General features: G+C 40.2%; 1 protein-coding gene across 1 annotated transcript in view; it reads right to left on the bottom strand.

Moving 5' to 3' along the window:
- The window catches only part of TRPC7 (transient receptor potential cation channel subfamily C member 7), a 189,794-nt gene that overhangs the window by 155,965 nt on the left and 17,615 nt on the right, over positions 1-16,214 (bottom strand).

Here is a 16,214-nt window from a genome sequence, read left to right as displayed (position 1 = left end):
CTCTCTAAGGGGCATGGCAGAATAAATGGAATACTAAGCATGCTGTGAATGGAATGCATATATCCATGTTCTTAAGATCAATTATCATGCTGAGCTGTATAGGAATGTATAATAGGAACTTAGACAATATGCTAAATACAACATAGACCACAATAAGGACAACATTAAGGAGTTGGATTTTAATAAAAAAAACCTCTGAGTGTTTAAATGCTACCACATGTTTACTAGGAGCTTGCCCTTCCTGGCTTATTAAACAGGCCAGATGAAGTCTGGTTGAGTGGGTAAGGAAAGTATTTAATGGCTCTTTACAACAAGGTAAAGTCCCAGCTCAACTGAAGGAGGCTGTTGTAACATCTCTTTTGAAAAAAAATAACCTTCTTTGGTTCCTACTGTACAGTGTTACTATATGCCTATCTCCAAATTCCCCTTTTTGGACAAGCATGTCCCTGTTGGTTCTGCTGGACCTCTCAGCAGCTTTCAATACCATCAACTATGGTAGCCTTCTGGGTCATTTCAGTGGGGTGAGGCTTGGACAGATTGTACTTCAGTGGATCCATTCTTCCCTGGAGGGACACTCTCAGAGAGTGGCACTGTGAGATTGCTATTCACCTCCTTGGCTGTTGGCCTGTAGAGTCCCTTAGGGTTCTGTCTTGTCCCTTATTCTATTTAACATCTACATGAAACTTCTGAAGGAAGTAGTCCAGAGTTTTGAGATCAGATGTAACCAGTATATTGATGACAGCAGGTCTATTACTCCTTTCCATCTAATTTCATGGAAGTTGTTTCTGTGTTAAACCATTGCCTAGCAGCTTTAATGGGCTGGGGATGAGTGGGGATGAGTAAATTGGAACTTAATCCAGAAAAGACAGAGATACTCCTGGTAAATCAAAAGACAGATCTCGGAACAGCAATTCAGCCTGTGGTAGAGAGAGGTGCCTGGAATAGCACATTCCAATGTGTTTTTGTAATGTAATAATGATATATGTATCTAAACCTTGGTAATAATGATATATGTATCTAAACCTTTAGAAGGAGCATTTTACTTAAGACCTGCTTATGGATTCAAATTAGTTCATACCCATGGAAATGTAATATATTTGGACAACAATAACCAGTATCCCTCAGTCAGCATGGCCACTAGGCTATTGCTTGGTGGAGGGTTGAACTTGATGGCCCTGTGAGGAGTGAATGAGTTTTGGCTTGGACACAGAAAAAGAACCGAACCAAAGAACTGATAACATGACCTTAAAGCAAGTTAAAGAGCCAAACAAGATGGTTCTGCATGATGCATTAATATAAAAGAGGGACTTGGAAGCCAAAATGAGAAATGCTGAGGAACTTGGAAGCTGAAGCGAGGCGCTGCCCAGGTGTGACCAAAACAAAGGATATGGCCAGAGGCATGCTATATCCTGAGCAAAGGGGAGCGAGATGAGGAACTGACAGGACAATGGACTGTTTTGAACAAGAAGAACATGTTTTCTTTAGAAAGTTGAGTAATGGGCTGCAATATTGTGAAACTGCAACAGCCAAAAAGCCAGAAAGGAGAAAAGTATAAGGACAAGGGTCCTTCCAGCCTCATTTTGTGGTTTCCTGATCCAGCAGCAGGACCATCCAGCCTTCGTGAAGCTTCTGGCCAATGCCTTCAGCAGAGAGTCATGTGTGTGAGTATTGTGTGAATGTATGAAAGAACTCTTGATACTTAATGATTGTTAAAGTTTTTGCATTTTAATAAATGTTACATGCATGGTAATTTAAAACCAAATTTGGTCTCACAGGCCCGGTACAGAGCGCCCAAAAAGAGCAGTTTGCCAGCGTCTAGTTTTCCGCTGGGGAAAAATGCAGCGGACAAACCGTGTGGTTTCCTGACAGTGGAAAAAGAACCCGCAAAAAGCGGGTTCTTTTTACGGCACGATACTGATGCTGCAGTGCGCCAATGTCACACTTGCAATGTCAGTATCGTGCCATGATGTGCAGACGCTAAGCATCTGTCACGTCAAAATGGCGGTGCCCATCTGTACAGGGCACCACCATTTTGACATATGGAATATGTGCTAGGGTTGCGGGGTGTCTGTAAGAAACCCAAGGCAACCCTAGCACGTCATCAAGATGTGCATCAAGGCCCACCTGTACCAGGCCATGGTGTGTTTTTGTTGTCATCTGTCCTGGAATACTCAACACTTCCCTGATCCTAAAAAAACCTGTTTTGCTGGCAGTGACAAAATACTTCTTGCCAGCCCTGATAGCCCCTGTGGTCTCTTCCAACTCTGTGTTGTTATGATTCTATGGGGATTGTGGGAATTGTTATCCCAAATGCAAGCTCTTTGTTAGTATATGTTCCTATAATTTTGAAGAAGAATGCATGGTTGCTTGTTTCACTGAAAATGAACTTGGAAGAAAAGTATAATCTCAAGGCCTTGAGTGTCTCTTAGGCATCAAGAAGGCTTGGTTCTTTAAAAAGACCTTCTGGTCTTTGCTTAAAAAACATGTGAGCATCAGTCTGCAAGCGTGGGTGGAAGTGTAACACACATTAATGAGTGTGATGTGAGGTCTTATAATAACATTTTAGACTGGTGGAACCATATCCTGTTCCTTCATGCAGTTCTGTAATCTAATTTGTTTAACTCACTAAATGAGATGTTGTGGATAATATCATTCATATTAAGCACAAAGTGATCTTGAAATGTGTGGACTGAATGTCATTTGGGAAAAGGGAAAGGCCCTCTTCTGAGTACAGCCACAGATTTAGGGAGGTATCAAACAGGTAGTTCCTTTACATTTATTATTTCGAAGCCAGCTGCATGGGCAGATGGTACCTGAAAAATAAGAGCAATTCAAGATTCAACTGAGCTTTCATTTAGAAGCATTAAGGCTGGACATCTGTGAATGCCCAGGTACAAGAGCATTGCTGTTAAACAGTTTGTTGCAAAAACAAATTGAGCATCTGAAAAGTTAAATAATGAGCACTGAACCACTGTTAATAGTTTCTGCTCTTTTTTTATTTCACTTCCTGTGAAATTTCTTCTTATTTAACATTTGAGAAAGGAGACACAGGCTTGTTTGCAGGTGCTACCTGACTGTGTGTTGACAGGCATGTGTGTCTGTATATGTCATCATATGTAGATGTCATTGTTTATCTCTTGCACAGAGTCAAATTGTGCCTTTTAATCCTCACTGACACATTTCCGAGCTATTACAGAAAATGCTATCAATGTATTCATGCGGGAAAAATCTTAAGCAGCAGTGCCTGATGGTTGTAAGAACAAAGAGGAATTTTACCTAAGAGTAGAATCCATCTTTTTGGTTAGAACTGAGAATTTGTTTTTCTTAATGGTCATAATAGAACAAGGGGCAATTCAACCTGACTCAGAGAACATGTTTCTGCATCCTTACCAAATTGCTGCATAATTTAAATGTGTTATTGAGCAGCCACCTGTTCTGCAACACACCTACCAAATGATATTGTGACACACAGGTCAAAGCAATTAAGTATTTCTAAAAGTTCCATTTAGAGTTCAGGTCAAACAAATCAGAACTTAGTTCATATTATGGGGATATGTGTACAAAACAACACTTCAGGAATCTCTGACTTTCATAGTCTTGAGAGCAAGTTTATTTTAATTTCTGAACTTGCTGGTTGGAATTTATCTATGTAATGACTACATTGCTTTAGTTGATCTTAAATCAGTCTCACTGTGAGTGCCACAGGAAGTTCAAGGAGGAAATTCGCTTATAGAAATTAAGATAACCTTCCAGAGTTATCAAATAGATTTATTACATTAAAGTATAGCAGGTTTGTCAGATCAATCTTGCACTGTTACCTTGAATCAAAGGAATAACCCTAATTTGCCAAATCAGGAAGAGCCAAGTTCCTTACACTTTGACACATGCTTAATGGTAGAAGAGTTGCGTGTGTGTGTGTGTGTGTGTGAGAGAGAGAGAGAGAGAGAGAGAGAGAGAGAGGGGTTAAGTAGATAGGGTTCTATTACTATAAGTGAAAGAATGGGGGTCTCTCTCAGTTCTATGGAAATAATGTAGCTAAATAAGCACTGAGAGACACTGAATAGACCACATTTTACTAGGAGAAAGGAATAAAGCTGAAAGAAGGCAGCGGTGTACTAAGCAACAGAGGGCAAACTTTATTGATTATTACAGCTTGAGTGTTCCTTATACAGAATTCCAAATCTCAAAATATTCCAAAATCCAAAATTGTCCACATGGCTGGCTGAGATAGTGGGGCAAAGCAGACCGGCATAAAGAGCCAGCTTCAGGGTGGCATGGGGGTGTGAGGTATTTATGCCAGATGCCCTAATGCTGCCCCCAAGATGGCATTACACCGCCCCACTGACCACATAGTGGGCAATATCATGGTGTTTCTGCGGCACAGTGTTTACACAGCTGTGCTGCAAAAATGGGGAAGAGCAGCTGCCGCAGTGAAAAGAATGGCTTTTCCAGCCCAAAAAGGAAAGGCATTGTGTCACTTCTTTTTGGGCTGGAAAAATGCCAGATTGGGGCTGTGGTATGTGGTTGCTGTGGCCCCGATCCAGTGCACAAAGGGGCAGTGCAATACCACCCCTTTAGGACAGTCTGTTTTGCCCCAGTGACACCTTTCCTTCCTGATGATTCAACGTACATGAACTTTGTATTATACACAACATTATTAAAAATACTGTGCATTAAATTACCTTCAGGCTATGTGTATAGTCAATCCCCCGTATGCACATATTTTTTCATCCATGGATTCAAGCATCCATGGTTTTAAAATATTCTAAAAATGTATCAATTCCCAAAAGCATACCTTGATTTTGCTATTTTATATAAAGGACATCATTTCACTGTGCCATTGTATTTAATGGGACTTGAGCATCCACACATTTTAGTACCCATGGAGGATTCTGGAACCAAACCTAAGTGGATACCAAGGGCCTACTGTATAAGAAATATAAAAGAATTTCATGTTTAGACTTGAGTTCCATCTCCAAGATATCTCATTATGGATATGCAAATATTCCAAAACATGAAAAACCTGAAACTCAAAATACATCTGGTCCCAAGCATTTTGGATAAGGGAGACTCGACCTGTATTGGCAGACCCATAATGTTTTGCTGGCTGAGGCAAAGATAGCATCACTATTCATTCTATATGAAGAAGCTGAACAGGGCCCATTCATATTAGCACATTTCTAGCACTACAGCTTTACTTTATCTGCCAAGGTTCCATCCTATGGACTCCTGGAATTGGTAGAGTGGTGAAGCACTAGAGTGTTTTGGCCGAGATTTCTAAAGGCCCCTCCCTAAATTGTCAATCCCAGGATTCCATTGGAGGGAACCATGACAGTTAAAATAGTATACTAGCACTATAATTCTGTAGTGTGAATGGGCCACAGATTGGCACTTGAAACTTATTTCAATACAGACCATGAAAAGCATCCTCTCAACACATGAGGAAAGGAAGCTATTTGAGGGTGTATAGCACATCTCATGTGGCACACACTCTGCCTAATAGTATGGCTGGCCATGATGGCTGGAATTATTTCTCAGAACTTTTACCTTGGCCTATATTGTAAACTCTGGAGATGAGGGTTCAATTCCCAACTCAGCCATGAAACCCACTGAGTGACTTTGGGCAAGTCACATGCTCACAGCCTCAAAGGAAGACAATGGCAAACCTCTGAACAAATCTTGCTAAGAAAACCCCACAATAGCACTACTTTTTTGCTTTACCTGCCAAAAATGACTTGAAGGCACACAACGCCAACAACAATATCATAGATCAGGTTTCTCTCTCTCTCTCTCTCTATCATTGATAATGCTGCTGTTATCAGGACAGCAAAGGGTTGAACGAGTGAGTGAATGAATTAGTGAAATAGCTGCATGCCCCTTGTTGCTTATGAAATGTTAAGATTAATTTGAGGCTTAAAATTCTAGAGCCTTTTGAAAATTTATCTTACATTGGTATACCTGCAGTATAAAAGCACTGTTGCTGTTACATTTGGCAATTGTATTTATATAAGACAGACATTAATTAACTGAATTTAGAGCAAAGGTTGTCAATGAGTTGAATTGATCATTCTCCACAAGGCATGGATGGGCAACCTATAGTGACTCACCACAACAACCCTGAGCTCATTTAGCATAGCCAATGGTAAGGGATGCTGGGAGCTGAAGTCCAATAATACATTCTCCATCCATGCTTTAAGGATATATGACCAAGGTGCCAGCAAGACTTTGCATCTCCCCATCCCTGATACCTTCAGCTTCTCACACCTCCAACATTTAACTTTATTGACAGAACATAGTCTGTGAAATCACTCAGATGCACCCTTTCCATACAAGGAAAGACGAAATGAAATCTTTTTTCTTATATATGTGACCAATTGGTGGATCAGTGAAGTAACTGACTTCTCATCCTTCCCCTTTACAGAATCAAAATTCCAGGACCTTCTCTGACAGAAAATGCTAAATAGCTCGCCAAATTACAAATCCCAGAATTCCACAGTTTTAACTCCATGACAGTAAAAGTGGTATCAAATAGCGTTAATTCCGCAGTGTAGATGCAGCCTATGTGTCTGAATAATTCATTTTCCGTATCAGGCTTTTTCAGCTGGGAATGGGAGCAGGACTAGCTGGGACAGTTGGCCCATCTTAACTATGTAATCATGTGTATATCTAGATATACATGAAGTGTACCACTCAAAATCTATGAGGATGCTCACTTACTTTGGCAGCACATGTATTAACTAATCAGGGTGGACTGTTAATTTCTATAGACCAGGATTCTCAACTCTGCTATTGGATTTCCAGGAATGAAATTAAAGGACTTTCCTATCACTCACTACATGATTGTTTCCTTTAGTGGAGATACCAGACATTGAATACGGGATGTTATTGATGCAATGCATGTGTTTTAGAAGTGATGTATTACCTGTCTCCAAGATACATGGGTCTGCACAATGATTATAAAGACATAAAGACATGCTCCTATGGAGCATACATTGTGATAATTTTACAAAAACACACAACTTTCACAAAGGAGAACAGAAGGTAAGTCTTACTCTCCCCTCCCCACTGAGCAACTCTTGCAGTTCCCAGGGTTCACATCCCATAGTTTGAGAACCACTGTACTAAGCTAATTCTAACAACAGACCTGTGTAGAGTAGGTATATTGAAACCATTGTGACTTAAATCAGTCCTTACTAAGGCACCCCATTCATTTCAGTGGTTTATTCAGGATAGCACCAACATTAGCTTAGCTTAGCTTATTCACAGATCAGATTGTAATATTCACAAATGTGGTTGTACGCCAAAATTGGTTTCCTTACTTTTTCAAAAGTGCAAGTTACGTAAAGTATCATTTGAGCATCAGTCAACTCAGTGGCATTCATCATTGGGAATACATTAGCAGTTTGTTTAAGAAATGTCACTTTGCCTAGACTGAATAAACATAGAAATACCTGGGGCTAAAATCTGGGAAATGGATGGTAATTGTACTAAATAAACTAATCACACAGAACTAAAAGTCCCCCCCTAAAAAAAAAAAGAACCACTGAAATATTCACACACACACACAAAGGACCCTATAAACCTGGATCATAGGGGAATTTACTGGATCACAGGGGAACTTTTTGTGTTGCAAATGGATGTTAAATTTCTTGAACTTTGAGAATCTCCCAGTTGCCACATGGTCAGAAGGAGGAGGTGCAAAACTGCAAAAGACACCCCTCCATACCACCTTAACTAAAAACAAACACAGAAAAACGCAAGCCTATAACTGACATCTTCAGGGTTTTTTTTGTCCTGTATGGTTTTTGGCACTTTATCTGATGGGGAGGCCAGTGGGGCTTTAAATATTTGGTGCGTTACAGACCGCCCCTTTGGGGTGTCCTGTAGGCGCTCCTCTCCCCGCCGGATCGGGGCCTCAGCTGCCAGAACGGCAGCCTCTGGGGCCCCGATCTGCCGCTTTCCAGGCCACGGGGAACCGGCAAAAGGCTGCTTCCCCACAGCCTGGAAAGGGATGTTCTTGGGGCTTCAAGCCCCAAGGACACCCAACGGCAGCAGGGAGGGGGAGAAAGGGCTCCCTTGTGTCGCTGGTGCAGCCATCTAAAGGCTGTGCCAGCAACACAAATTGTGGAAGGAGCTCCATTTCGGAGCTCCTTCGTGCGCCGTGAAAAGGCTGCTCTAGGTGCTGTTGCACGGTGCAAAGATGTCATGTCTGCACTGCTCCGTTTGGAGGCGGTGCGTTCGTGACGTAATGGCAGCCCCCGTGTGGAACGGGCGCTGCCATTTTGGATGCGCAGAGCACATATTAGGGTTGGGGGCATCCAAAAAGGGCACCCCTTTCTAATCCTAGTACACGCTCCCTGCGTACTAGGATGCCTGTCTGTAACGGGCCTTTGCAATCTTTATACTGTGCATTTTGGTTGGCCCAATAAAAGTATCACTGTTTGGTGGATGTTTGATGTTATTGGATTTGCTATATGGCCAACATTGCTACCCCTGAATTTTTTCCAATATAACAAAAAATGGCTCCCTTTTCATCAGTGTAGTTTTCTAACCTTATAAAAAAATAAAACCAAAGATACAATTTTCTTTTTAACTCTCTCCTGATGTTTAGGCAGATATATATACTTAGGCTGTGCCAGTAAAAATTCTCATCTCTTTCCCAGCTTTTAAAAAATCAATTTCATTTGCACCCCAGTTTTCGCCACCAGGGTTCATGGCAACTCACAAAAACCTGAATTAAAAATATAATTATAGCAAAAAGCAAGTTCAAATTAACACAGTAGAAAAGCATGATTTAAAGCCACCAGTAAAAAAGAAGAATAAAAAATAGCACCTACAAGGTAGAAAACTCCTTCCTTATGGACCAGTCCCTTTCCAAAAGCCAATTAAAAAATCTTTGCCTGTTGGTAGGACAATAATGATGAGACCAGCCTAGCCTACCTTGGTAGGGAATTCAAGTTTAATTTGGGAGCAGCCACGGAGAAAGCCCATTCTCACATGCTTTGCTCAGAAGCAGAAGGAATAAAAGAAGTGTCTCTTCCAAAGATCGTGTATTCCAGGGGGACTCATATAGATGAACAGGTTTCCTCAGATAGACTGGACATAAGTTGTATAGGACTTTATGGGTCATAACTAGCACTTTGAATTAGACCAAGAAATAGACTGGTTACCAGTGAATCTGCCATAACAAGGAAATCAGGAGACCCAGTGCCATTCTTTCTTTTTTGACATATTTTGCCCTTCATTCTTCTGACTGGATAATGACCAGTTTCCTCACATAGAACATACTGAAATTCATAATCAGAGACTGACTTCTCAGTTAAATATTGGCCAGGGTTAAGCTCTATGTTCAGAAGGAGAAATGTGGCTGGACAATCCAAGCCTATGAATTTGAGATTGATTTTTGTAGCAGAATGCATTTCAGTGTTTTACCTGGCTGCACTTGACATGTTCAGCATGGATAAAGAGCTGGCAGGAAATCTAGCAGCATTTCAAAATTCATTTCTTTTCTGAGTGGATTTTTTAAAAAAGAAATGCAGATAACTAGAGCCAGCCAGACATGGCTGTTAAAATTTAATTTAATTAATAACCACTGTGAGTATTTTGTGGCTTAGTTTCAAAAATGAAGGAGGTACAGCTGCAGTAATGATTCTTGCTTCTAGCATGGATCAGGGCAGGTTGATCCTCCCACCTGAAGAACTGAAGTCACAGAGGCTTAAATCAATCAAGCAGCTGTGCTGACAACATGAGATACTCAGCTGTAACTCTTGAAAAAATTGATGTGCAGAGGAACTGCTTCAAATTTCATTGAGAAAGAAGAATGGGCAAAGACCGGATAGAGTGAAGTTCAAGATTTAGAGGCTTGCTAACGGTTGTAATTAAGAACAAATTGTTCTTATTAACTAAGACCCATTGTGTATATGAATGTGCCTTCAAGTCAACTGTCAAATTATGGTGACCCCATGAATTTCATAGGGTTTTCTCAGGCAAGGAATACTCAGGGTTGTTTTGCCAGCTTTGCCTATATAGCCTATGGCACCTGATATTCATTGGCTGTTTCTCATCCAAATATTAACCAGAACTGACTCTGCTTAGCTTCCTAGATCAGATGGGGTCTGGTACCTTTGGGCTTCTCTCTTTCTCGCTCTTGTGTTATAACATCTGTCATTTAGTGGGTACCTATATCTAAACACTCTAAAAGTACCAGATCCTTTCTGATCTTGGAACCAAAGCTGAGTTAAATCTAGTTAGTATTTGGATGGGGGAACTGTCAAGAAATGGTAAGTCCTGTAAGCAATATTTTAGAAGATGGCAATGACAAACTACCTCTAATTACTCATTGCCTAAGAAAGCACTGTGATTGGTGAGAATAAGCTACTTAAAGTCACATGCAGACATACACATGCACACAAGTTGCAGTGGAAAGATGAGAGATATAACTGCTTCTAAGTAATGATCATATATAATCTGAAAAGTGGAAGGAACTTGTTGTTGTGTGACTTCAAGTTATTTCAGACTTTCAGCAACCCTAAGGTGAACCTATCATGGGGTTTTCTTGGCAAGTTTCACAGGGGGTTTGTCACTGCCATCCTCTGAGGCTAAGAGAGTGTGGTTTTCCCAAGGGCACCCAGTGGGTTTACATGGCTGAGCCAGGATTTGCAGCCTGGTCTCCAAAGCCATAGTCCAGTGCTCAAACCACTACACCTTGGTGACTCCTTTTTGCTATATTTTATTAAATATTTTTTCAGCCATAACTTTGATGTACATTGAATATACATTATCCAAGAAAACTGGTGTAAATAAACAGTACCCTCACAAAGGAAAAAGACAGCCTGGTTCTCAAAGGAATATTTTTGTGTGCTGCTAATGGAGTTTAAATTTTATTTCCTGGACTTTAAGATCTTTGTCTCCCACAGCCCACATAGTCTCTGAAGGAATGGTCTGTGGCTACATGGATATCCCACCATAACATCTTAACTGGGTACAACAACATAGCTACCCCTGGATAAATTTTGATGATAATGATGATGATAGGCATTTCAATCCTGAATTGCACCCTTCAACAACTAACCTATACAATTGTTTACTAACCAATCATCCATAACAAAGAAATTGTAATTACAAGATCAATCACTTCATGGACTGCTGATCTTCAAGCATTTTAGGCCTAGTATTAATTACGATATTTAGAAATTTGGCAACATTAACAGAGTTGGAAGAATTGTCTCCATTCCAAAGAGCTACATCAGAGCTTCCAGGGAACCATTTCTGAACAGGTATAGTAATAATCTGTCTTTTGAACTATTGTAAAATTACAATACACAAGCATGTGTGCTATACTCTGAATAGCCCCTGAACTACATGGACAAAACCTTTGACCATGGAGTATACGTGGAAAACATCCTTTCACTATTGCAAAAAACATAGTATTGACCCTTGCTAAGGAAAATGCTGTCCAACACTGACAGACACTGCATTCCTTACCAGTGGGAGCATTTAATCTCTAAACTATGGGACAGCAGGTTTCATTGGACAAGAGGTACATAATCTGTCATCAACCAGACTTCAACACATCCACAACTATGCTTTGAGCTAAAAAGCCAGTCACCAAAGATAAGCTGAAATGGTTCACATCTCCTCTCTAGAACTAGCAAAAAAGGAAAATAGAGGGGAGAACAGAGAACAGGCATACTTCCATTAACAAAGCCTCTGATGGAGAAGCTGCTTTTTGTAAAGTCTTTTTATGTCTGTCCAGCTCTCCTATTCCCCTTTTCCTCTGTCTAGCTGGAAGTTTTAAAACTAACATTGACACTTGGAGGATAGTGAAGGAGAAAACCAGCTCTTTTGTTATCAGATTGCAGTAGCATGTTTGCAGTAAGCAATGCAATAAAGCTTGAGCTGGATTTTAGCTGATCCCACTGCAACCATAGAATCATAGAATAATAGAATCATAGAGTTGGAAGAGCCCAGAAGGGGCATCCAGTCCAAACCCCTGCCATGCTGGAACTCCCAATCACAGCATCCCTGACAGATGGCCATCCAGCCTCTCTTTAAAGACTTCCAAGGAGGGAGACTCCACCACTCTCTGAGGGAGTGTGTTTACTGTCAAAAAGCCCTTACTGTCAGGAAGTTCCTCCTAATGTCGAGGTGCAATCTCTTTTCCTGGAGCTTGCATCCATTGTTCCAGGTCCAGCTCTACCAAGTGTCCCTATCCTAAGTTTCAACATTATCAGTAGTGTTACAAGGAGAATGTGGGGAGTACGCACTTCACCAGGTGACACCCTATGGGAGAGGTGACACTATTGGTCTGGAAACCTTTCTTTTTGGCAGCAATGGACTATGGCATTTAAAATGGTGAGGAGATGAGTGAATGGAATGAAGCTTTGTGAGAGGAGAAAGGAGAGGCCTCTGTTTTTTTTTTAAATTTTTTTTTAGCTATTATTTTAAATTTTCCTTTTGAAACATCACATTTTACCAAATTTTCACTTCAATCATATGAAACTATTTACATGTAAATACATTTCAGATGTGTATATGATATTGTCTTTCAAAGGTATAAGTTTAATTATGCAGTTGTTTATACCACAACTATTGCCATTCCATTCAGTGATATATGGGAAGTGCAATTTATAAGTAACATGAGTACAGAAAACATTACTAAGGATTGTGTATGGTGTGGTATGGAGGAGGTCAAGGGGGGAGGGTGGCCTGAGTTAATGCACCAGGTGATGCCAACCCAAGTGGTGCCACTGATCTCTGTTCCCCATCTCCTGTTGCATGAAGGGTATGGCTCCTTAAAAGTGTAACATTCTGCTCTGAGGGTGAGTGTTTGTCCTCCATGGCCCAAATTTGTGTCCACTTTGGGAGAAAGTCAGGATAGAATCATAAAAATACAGAATCATAGAGTTAGAAGAGACCACAAGAGCCATCCAGTCCAATCCCCAGCCATGCAGGAGCTCAGAATCAAAGCATACCCAACAGATGGCCATCCAGCCTCCATTTAAAGACCTCAAAAGAAGGAGACTCCACCACACTCTGCCTCGTTAATATAAATATATGAATCTCAAATAAATAAATGAATCTCAAATGCAAACAGATGGAATGTTATATACTGTTTGGGGCAGAGGACCTGTTTCTTATGTTACTTTGAAAATTGTCATGAAATGTTACTGAAGGTATTGCATAATCAGTGCCATCATAGCCATTATTAGATAATATTTCTTGTTGTTAGATGATTCTGTTAGACACACTTTAAATGTCTATGTTGCATGCCTGATGAAAGGTTATTGATCTTTAGCATACCACTGTTAAATGCACCAAAGTTGGGAACATGTTGTTATTTTGTGCCTTCAAGTCATTTCCAACTTATGGCAATCCTAAGGTAAACCTATCATGGCATTTTCTTGGCAAGATTAGTTCAGGGAGCTTTCCCCTTGCCTTTCTCTAAGGCTGACAGAGTGTGACTTCATCTCCAAGTGGGATACAAGGATAGAAATTCTCCATGGGCTCAGCTCTAGGTGGCAGGAAAGGGCTGTCTGCACATCTCCAGCTCAGTTAGTAGAGTAGCAGCTTGCTATTGTTTGCATGGCTTAGTTGATTTGTTGCTGCAAATTGCAATGACTCTGGGGAGAGGTGTCTATGTATTTAATCTTTAGTTAGCTTCCCTATTTCCTTTCATTCATTTTAACATCAGAGCACACCCACCACTCTGTGCTGCACACAGTTTATGGGTAGAAGGAAGTAGGCTTTGGAATAATCCCCCCATTTCATTGATATAGAAATAGCCTTATAACTAAGATTTCTTTCACAATTTCCAAACAGGAAAACATATTCTGTGTGAGTATTTGCATGATCCATTATTAGCTACTGTGGTTGATATTTAATGTGTAATGCTTAGCAACATCCCCAGGACCCATTCCCAGGTCTCAGATTTTGGCCTAGAAACTCAGGGTTTAGGACAGTCCCGAACTGGCAATTATATATAACATGCTGATGTCAAAGTAATTCTTAAATTACATTGTAAAGCTGACTTGGCCTAGGTCACAGGTTTACACTGAACTCTACCTCACATTCACTCTACCTTGTTTTTCTTAATCTAAAAGGAAATCTGCAAAGTGTATTTACTGTGTGTTCATGAGTGATGTAACACTTTGCTTAATCTGTTGCCACATAAAAGAATTAATAATTTCAGCACTCTTTCTCTTGGTATGCCAGAATGCAAGACTTTCTGAGTGGTTTTTGAGTACCACATACTTCAGGACTTTGCTGGGGAAAAATAATTTGCACAAAATATGAGAATTATTTCCAGAAAATCTTTTTTTTGGGGGGGGGGAGAGAAAATGAGCTGATTTCTGGGCATTGCTTTTTGAACAGAAAATGAAGGAAAAGTATTTGAAGCTTTCTCTGTGGAAAAATCCAAAAGTTTCTGCAAACTACATAGGTTTTATTCAATCTGAGTAAAAGTTCCACAATTTACATTAACACATGGATCCAGATAATAAAATACTGTTTCATTGAAACATTTGTTTCACTGAAGCTATGAATACTGCTCACTACTCACTTCCCTCGTTTTCACATGCTTTCCCCCTTCAAACATTACAGTATTTATAAACAGTTTATAATTTCTGCATTCAGCAGACATAATATTAAAGAATGGCCATTATCCTGTTTTTTCCCCAACTCTAAGAAATGCATTGGCAGATTAAGTTCCTTTCTATGTCTTCTTTGTATTCAGTCTTATGGAATGAAGCAGTAGTTCATAGGTTCAAGCTTTTTATACTCGTATTCAAAGGCTTTCTGATTCCCTTGTTGATATAGATTTTGCAGTTGTTCAAATTGGTCTATGGGATTAGACACCTGCACCTGCACCAGCCTCAGCAAGTTAAGAGTTATTAAGGAAAAGCCCTACATAAAGTACACACACACACAAATCACAAATTTAATTTACTAAGAATGCCAGTCAAATAGCCTTTCTTTGTTTTCCTCCCAATTGTTTCTGTATAAATGGATTACATGAAGAGGTGTATACTAGGAATAAACAAATAAACAGAATATGATGTATTTTGAAAGAACAGATACCTTGCTACTTTTTATATGATCATAGTTACTCATTACCCCCCCCCCCCCCACACACACACTATATCAACAAGTTGTAAGGATTATCTAGGGGCCACCCACATGAAGACAATAACCTTCTATATGAGCCCAGTAGAAAGCTTTAGAATCTTCTGAGTATTCTCCAAAAGTGACATCCTTTGCTATGTCCATAATCTGAAAGTTTGGTCACAGAAGTCTATTCAAAAGCAGCACCAGGAGCTAAACAGCAGGATTCGAATGGCCTGAAAAGGCAACCCTCAGAGATTTCCTGGATTCATCACTCCATTCCTTGTACCCAGTTGATGACCATTTAATTGGGGGTTGACAACTATCTGACTGCTCTTTCATAGCTGGGAAGAAACCATTATGAAAACTGATAATTAACTGGATACTTCATTGCCCAACATTGCAAAAAAACAAATAAAACAAACAAAAGAAACCACCCTATACTTTCATAACACCTGATTATGTAAGCTTAACTCACCAAGAGAATTCCATAAGGTCTTTGTTGTGGGAGCCACCAAAATGAAGATCATTCACCATATTTTTTGTGGTTTCTCCTGCATCTGTGGCTGAGCCACAGATACAGGACAAAAATCAGGAATAAGCTCTTCCAGAACACATCCACATAGCCCAAAAAATCCACCAAAAACTATGGATGCCAGCTGTGAAGCCTTCGACTTCACATTCACCATATTGTACACACTTTCTTAGGAAGTGGTGATCTGATGTCAGACAGCTCTGTCAGATCCATTTCAAAAGTGGAGGTTGCTTTGGGCCAAATCTGTGATAACAGCAGGCTAGAAATTGGATTTCTGGATAGGAACTTCTAGTATGAATGTAAACTGCTTGTGTGATACCTGTATGTATGCTTTTCATGTGCCTGGTTCACTGGCTAGTTTGCTGGCAGGGGGCCCAGCCAGGATAATTACTATGGCTTGTGTAGAAGGGAGTTTAACCATTTCTTCCCCTTCTCTGCTCTTCATGCTATTGGTTCCAGGGTTAAAATTTCTACTGTCATTAATACCAGATTTCTTCCCAGGTGAATTGCGGTTTGTAGGGATGTGTGAAGAAAGGATTAACCTACCCTCCCTTTATTAAACATGGTCTCAGTCCTG

Source organism: Sceloporus undulatus, chromosome 2 (genome assembly GCF_019175285.1).
Source record: "Sceloporus undulatus isolate JIND9_A2432 ecotype Alabama chromosome 2, SceUnd_v1.1, whole genome shotgun sequence".
NCBI classification, from domain to species: Eukaryota; Metazoa; Chordata; class Lepidosauria; order Squamata; family Phrynosomatidae; genus Sceloporus; species Sceloporus undulatus.
This window is presented reverse-complemented; position numbering and strand designations above follow the sequence as displayed.